The sequence below is a fragment of the Anopheles coluzzii genome, chromosome 3, assembly GCF_943734685.1.
Source record: "Anopheles coluzzii chromosome 3, AcolN3, whole genome shotgun sequence".
In the NCBI taxonomy this organism is placed as follows: domain Eukaryota; kingdom Metazoa; phylum Arthropoda; class Insecta; order Diptera; family Culicidae; genus Anopheles; species Anopheles coluzzii.
Window position 1 is genome coordinate 9756326 of NC_064671.1, and position 7722 is coordinate 9764047.

Below are 7722 nucleotides of genomic sequence, written 5' to 3' on the forward strand. Positions count from 1 at the left end.
CTGTTGGACACTTTCTTGACTCTTTCCTACTTGAAATTACCTTAATGTAATGGGGATTACAAGTTCTAGAACCCTTGTTGGACAAATCCAATAGCATTTTCCAAGGATTTTGTCCAAATAGGGTGCCATAGAGTCCAATTTCCATCACATGAAGTTCACTTCCCATTAGAAAGAGTCAAGGAAGTGTCCCACTACTATGAGAACCCCTGAAAAACCATGTATTACAGTTAGTTGGTAGTCTCTTTTCTTCAACAAAATGGACCCTTACCTAGCCAATGCTTGCCGATGTAGTGCTAAAATTTTGAGTTATCGTTAAACTAATTCATGATTTGTCTTTTGTTTTTTTTGTAAGGCCTTTACCCGTAGCAAAAAACTGCAGCTTTTGCGATGCATCGAAAAACACCCCTTGCTCTGGCAGGTAAGTCATATATACTATGGCAATAAAACCCTTACTGCCAGGGCATGGGGTGCAATAGCTGCGGGGCTACGGGGATCGGTGCCGGAGTTTAAGAAGCTGTGGCAGCAGCTCAGGTACCGCTATCGGCAGATTCAGACGCGCGTAGACGCTGCTAGCCGCAATGGCGAAAGTAAGTAAGAAGTTGCTTGACGCGCTGTAAATGCATGAAGTAAGGCAGCATAAATCGGACTTTTTTTTTTTATTAATGTTTATTTCAGATCCTAGGTACAGGCCAAAATGGTTCGCGTACGAGGCCATGGCCTTCCTTAGAAGCAGCAGCAGTGGTGCAATGCTGCAGAGAGATGGCCAGGTATGTTGATGAAACAGAGAATGAGTTTCAAAGGTGATACGATAATGTGCTCTTGTTTTGCAGGTTTCGTACCGGCCAGCAGAGGAAGCTGCCGGATTGGGCAACCCTTTGGCTTCCTCAACGCCTAGGCCTGTACCTAGGGAGGAGGATATGGGGGCGTACGATTTTGGCCCATTGTTTGAGGTGGCAGCTCAAGCAATGAGGCCAAAAAGAAAAAAAGACGCCCCCAGAATTCTGCAGGCCATTATCGACGCGATAGGACGTTTTGAGGACGCTTAAGTGTTAATTTTTTGTTTTGTTATTTATTTATTCATGTATTTATTAATTTCTTTAATAAAAGTTATTGAGCCACTATAGGCCTACACTGTTATGAATAAGCAACGTTTTGTTTTTTGGGCTTGCAAGTACTGGCGTATGGTAGTATATAAGCGATTCAACATTGTGAACTTGTACAGTTGCGTCTCAGGAATAAAATAACTAACATCGAAGCTTGGTCGTTATTCTTTTTGTTCAAAGTTCGTCGCATTACATTTCTCTCGGTTGATGGTTTGCTTTTCGTCGTTGTTTTAACATACACAACTTATATTATACTGAATGGGCGAAAGGTTTAACCAAAGACAAAACAAACATATTCACAATAATATGCGCTTCGATATAGTATTTTAAGTTTGTTTACACTAACATTAAAATAAACAGTGCAATTTATAGAAGTATAAGCATTAATCATTGTTGTAATCGGGTCAATTGACCCAAACATGTTAACATGTTCAGGAATGAACAGGGGTGTCAATAAAACCACAAAGTAGGTTACGTAGAAATACACACTGTGCCGTCATTCGTCTGTGTTGGAGAGACTCCAGTCCGAAAAGGATGCACCTGGTGCGGTTAGATGATGGGTAAGTATAATCGCGAGACCAAGGCAAACGATATAACAATGCGCACAATCTATAATGTACTGCTGTGTAGGAGTCCATAAAACACTCAAGGATTGTATGCACGATATCACAATACATATATTTAAGGCTGAAATGGGTCTTTGAAATCTTCACCAACAAGTCAAATTAAACCTAATAAGCGGTTCGCTTTGCAAATACAGAGCTCGTAGTAATCTTTAAACATTAACCAGCCGTCTAATTGCACGCCTAAATTCACGCACAGAGTTAGTTATTGGAACTGAAATGTCGGCAATTTTAAAGTTCAGTCCAGTATAGTATTCTTCAGTATAGTACAGTATTGGAAATCTTTTTCTCGAGAACGTAATCACTGCGAATTTGTTGATGTTGACACCCAAACGATATAGTTTGCACCAAGAAGTGAAACTGTACAGACAATTCTTAAGTCTCAAGCAGTCATCAGTATCCGAAACAGGCGTAAACATCTTGGGATCGTCGGCATGAAGTAATGTATGGCAGTTCGGAAGCGCGTAGATGATGTCGTTTATAAATGTTAGAAAAATCAGTGCTCCACGAACGATTCCTTGTGGTGAATGGGAAAATGCTCCCGAAGCGCTGGTGAAAGGTGTCGAAAACGGGGCGTTTAATTTAACCTCCTGTTGATGAGATAGCTTGACATTGAGATAACTCGAATCCGGCATGAAAATCAGTAAAGGTAGTGTCGACTTGTTTTCCGTTGTCAAGCGCTGGAAAGCAGGAACTCAGCAAAGAGACAAGATTTGTGTCGATACTACTAGATAACCGATAACCGTATCTACAATACAGAACTTATTATAAACCTTACTATCAGCTATTGTAACACACTTACTGGAAAGTCAAACCAAACTATTGCAACACATTCATTATAACACACTCAACAAATCAGATCGTACCATAACAACACACCCGGAAGAGTTCAGACCACACATTTCATATAAAAACAATTGTAAAACACTTATTGAAAACACCCGAAACGCGTAACATCAGCTAATTCAAGCATTACTGCACCTAAGTAGACAAACAGAGAACACATGGCAACTTACAAGCTCAGCGACGAAAACATCCATTCTTTAGTAACAATAGTTGAAACCCTCTTTCGCAACACAGTAAAACAGCAGCATAGGCATACATCGACAAACACCTCTCACCAATTGAATGTATAAAATATTACTTACTTATCTGGCGCTACAAGCGCTTTGCGGTCTTGGTCGGCCTCAGGAGTGTATAAATTGTTACTAATAAAAATCACATTTAATTAGGACAAAACTAAATTCTTATTTTGAGTAAAAATAAAACCAATTCGGATCATGGCAAGTCAGATTTGTTCAGACTGCCAAGATAGCCCGTTACCCTTCCTAAAAGTTCGCCTTCCAACTCATTCAGGGAGTTTAGTTATGTCCCCTACTCTAAGGCGGCAAGGCTTTTAAATTTAAGCGTTTCCAGCAAGGGAAACCACTACCGGGTTTCCATGATCGCCTGCCATGGTCAAATGCCGGGTTTAATCAGTCCGCTTGTCAGTTAAACATGGAACTACAGCGAAGTATCCAAAAATTGATAATACTACACTGTTATGTTATGTGACTACGGTTATTTATTTACACTTTTATAACTCATCACGGTAATCAATATCTAATACGCATAATGAACAAACACTTGAAAATATTCAAGTGCAAGATGCAATATTCAAATGAATTCAAACCTAGCATGGACTATCTTCCCGTAGCTATGAAGGATTGACTATCCGGCTGCGTGGTAATGAATTAAGTCTCGTAAGCCTTTATGGGTTGGCATTTTCGCGAAGGATGCTATACCAAATAGAAGAAGAAATATAGTGTTTAATCTCACTATTTCGGATAATTTATTTTCCGCGTTTCGGTGTAACCTTCAAACCTTTAATATTTACCAGCAGTTATTCGTTGTGCAGCAAAATTGGAAGAGAGAGTTTATTCGCGACATACACTGTTATTTATAAACTACTCGATCGAGCCGAACACTCGATATTGAACGAAGAATGTTCGTGTTTCGTTAAGCACGATATGAAGTGACAGGGCTGTGCCTGAACATCCTCCCCCCCTTGACGCAAGTCAACAAACAAAACAAAAACAATCAAAATAAACGGAAATTAGATGCCTGTGCTTTCGGATTGCTACAAGTAAGATATAAATATTGCATCTAAAGAGGCGAGTTACGAAACCTTTCATTATTTCAACGTTAGTACCCGTCCCAACCTATCGTTCTCGGTGTGCGCACGGATGATGCGCTCAAGTGGCCAGAGTGATGGATGATGCAAGCCAATATTACCATTTCTTGTCGACATGCCGTCGCCCAGTGCTGTACCGATATGTTGACGAGGAAATACTATGGGGTAAGTGTCGCGTTAGGGTCATTGGGCTTAGGTAGGAGAGGAAAGTAACACGCTACGGCTTCGATCAGGTTAAGACCGGGAGTGAAGTGATTGTTTCTTGGCGGTCTTCGCTGCTGGGTTCCAAAATGCGTAGATGGGTAGTGATGTGTGTAGTGCCCAGCGCTAAATGCGGTTTCGGTTGGTGTAATCTGTAACGACAAAGGATAGCAATTCGCCGCGGAACGTATCAAAGAGCTCATGAAGCTCCCTTGTAGCACTTTCGTGGTGTGCTGATAACCCGTGTTGCTGGTGTGCACCCTATGTGCTGGCAAATCGTGATTCACATTTTTGGCCATCAACATATCGCTATCCAGCTCGTACTGGGTTGATATGGACGCTCCGGCTTATGCACCGGGATGCGAGAATGATAGGCACCAATCAGATTGATGACGATCGAAGATTGGATCTTATAAACATGATCGTATCGGTGGCTCATCAAAACAGGCCGGGTTGCACCGTCCAATAATGCGCTTGTAGGATGCACCCTACTATGTGCATGGCTAGTGTCCACTACTGTAGTGTGAGACAAAACTTTTTCGGGAGTTTGTCTTTGAGCTGTATTGTCGCTTCTTTGTGTGCTTGCCGTGTGATCGTCAGTGTGTTGTGTGTGTGTCACCGGAGCATTTTGCGCAGCTGGCTTGATCGCAGTGGAAAATGCACCGATTTTATGTGTGTAACACGCGGAAACATTTTGCTCAGCTGGCGTCGATGCAGTGGAAAATGTGCCGGTGTTTTGTGCTTTCCACGCAGGAGCAGTTGGCGCAGCTGGCGTTGGTGCAGTGGCAAATGTGCTGGTGGAGTGCGGTGTGTATGTGAGTGTGTGTTTTGCGGGTTTATGTTGGTAGCTTGTTTCTTTTCCGCAAGGTGTCGCTGTGGCTCTGTTTGTATTAGTGTAGCTACCACCTAATTTGGGAAGCGCGATGGTGGGCAGCTGTAACCCTCCCAAAGGCTTGATGCTTGTGATTTGCGGAGTGTTTGCATTTAGTTGAATGCATCGTTTTGCCTTCAACAAGGCCTCAACACGAATCAAACGAGGCTCAAAATCTTCGCGTAAAGCTGCATTTTGGGCGATCTGCTCTTCGTTTGATACTGCTGCATCTTCTAATTTCGACTGAATTGTTTCCAGCTCGGTGGAAAGTAGTTTGAGCTTTGCAATGCGAATGTCTATTTCGATTGCATCCCGTTCTGGGAAAAAGAAACTCGGAAACCTTTCGTGACTGGCCAATACCGCGAGTAATACTGTCCTTCTGGACGATAAACCAGCAACTTGGACGAGCATAATGCAGTTCTTGCAGGAAAAAGGTGCTAGATTTCGCGTACACAATGAGCTTGGTCGATTGTGAGGCGACTAAAGCACAGTTACACGCGCGCAAACAGTGATTATCGCGAGAATAATTAAGATTTAGAAAACCAGATTCGTCTTAATCCTGGTCACGGCACCAATGTTTAATCTCACTATTTCGGATAATTTATTTTCCGCGTTTCGGTGTAACCTTCAAACCTTTAATATTTACCAGCAGTTATTCGTTGTGCAGCAAAATTGGAAGAGAGAGTTTATTCGCGACATACACTGTTATTTATAAACTACTCGATCGAGCCGAACACTCGATATTGAACGAAGAATGTTCGTGTTTCGTTAAGCACGATATGAAGTGACAGGGCTGTGCCTGAACATATAGTAATGTAAGTAAATAACTTTTCAAAGAAGCATTTGAGAGAAAGTACCAGAAAATTAGAAAAAAAAACATGACTAAGATTTTTTGGTTGTACATGTCGTGATCGTCACACATTTTAAATATTTATTTGGTTCGTATTATCGTATTTTTATTCAATTCTTACGCTCAACCGATCTCGTTGCGATTAACCATAAGACTGGCTCCCCAATGAGACATTTTGGTCCTAGCTTGAACTCGGCTGTCTTGCTTTATCTTCTATACCACACCTGCCTGCGCTCATTTGCGAGCGTTCAAATATACTCTCCCGATTGCATGTTTTCGCGAATTGCCTGCTGCTGTAAGAATGTATAAGTGAATGTGCAGCGTTTTTCTCTATGCTTCCTCTTCTCCCCCCTCGTGCCTACTCTCTTCTTCCATCGATCCGATGCGCGATTCCTGATGCGATCGCGCAATAACATTTTTAAGGTTCCGTCGCAATTATATACTGTACGAAAATGTACACAGCATTTCCATTGAGTATCTGTGGTCCACACGGAACGCCGATACCCCCAAACTTCTTCTTCTTCTTCTTTGGCGCACCCCCCAAACCCATACCCCCAAACACCACCGGAAAATAACAAATTCTCGATATTGGCGGTGTGGTGGGGAGTGATGGTGAATGTGTCAGTCTCCTCCCTCTCCTCATCATTCAATTATATTTAAACCACTTGCTACATTTCTTCCCCTTTCCCCCCTCTCCTAGAACTCATACAAGGGGAAGAGAGGGAGGAGCATCAGCTTTTTGCTCTCTCGCAAAAAATAAGTCCAAAATTGTCTGCCTTTGGGTACCAGTATGGGTACTGAGATAGGGCCCCATTTCAGGTCCATAGTTATACCCATTCATCGCGCGTTCTGGTCGTTTGGGTCAAGGCTCGCTTATTTCTCCCTGTCGCCTGACTCGTCTACTCTCCCTGATCTCACGATCTCTCTCTCTCTCTCCGAGTTTACTCTCTCTCGATCCGAGCTACCGCTAGCTACCGGTAGACGTCCGTCTCCCTTTCCGCGAGCCTTCTCCATCTGTATCTCTACTTTCGTCCAATCTCTCCTCTCTCATCCTCATTTTTGCATGTCTCAATATTTTGTCGCTCTCCTTGATTTCACTTAACTTCTCTCGCACTCTTGATCCCCACAGTACACATGACGGTTGATGTTATTTGTTTATTTATTTATTTATTTTTTATTGTTTTTTTTATTACTTAGTCACCGCAGAAACATTCGGAATGGTAGCCTCATGAGGAATTTTGACGTCCTGTGCAACGGCTCTCGACAGGAGAGCATTAATTTGCTGCTGTAGCACCACTACCGTATCCGTCTACATCGCCAACGGCTGCAACGGAACCAGCGAGTGCAGCACATCGGCTCGAAACGCCCATCACGGATTTTGTTTTTCTTTTCTTTCATAGAGACTTTGAGCCGATTGGCCTCATTTGCATCTCTTAATCGGTTAATTAGTTCTAAAACTTGAGGTTATAGTTTTGAGGTTATAATGAATAAACTGATCACGTTTTGAATTTGAATGTTTGTTGTTCTTTACCTTTTTGATGCGCATTTAGTATTGTTGAGAAATTGGGTTTCACGTTTTTTGTCCCACTTTGAACGTTCTGGATTTTTAAAGTATGCTTTATTTAGTACACATGCTACAAATCATTCCGAAGGAGACAGTTAATATTGCGCGTAGAAATGGGCGCCGAAATAAACTAATGTATCCAGCAGAAGACCAAGACGGGATTGAAATGAACTGGCACTGCGGACTTTTAGTTAAAGGTAAACGTTGAGATGTGGATCGGTGGAGTAATGGTGAGAGTCGTGATCGATGCACATTTTTTTCGTTCACAATATAATAAACTTCACTTTTATTAAAATTTGTTCTTTTTTTTAACTTTATTTCTTCGATTTCGATTTCT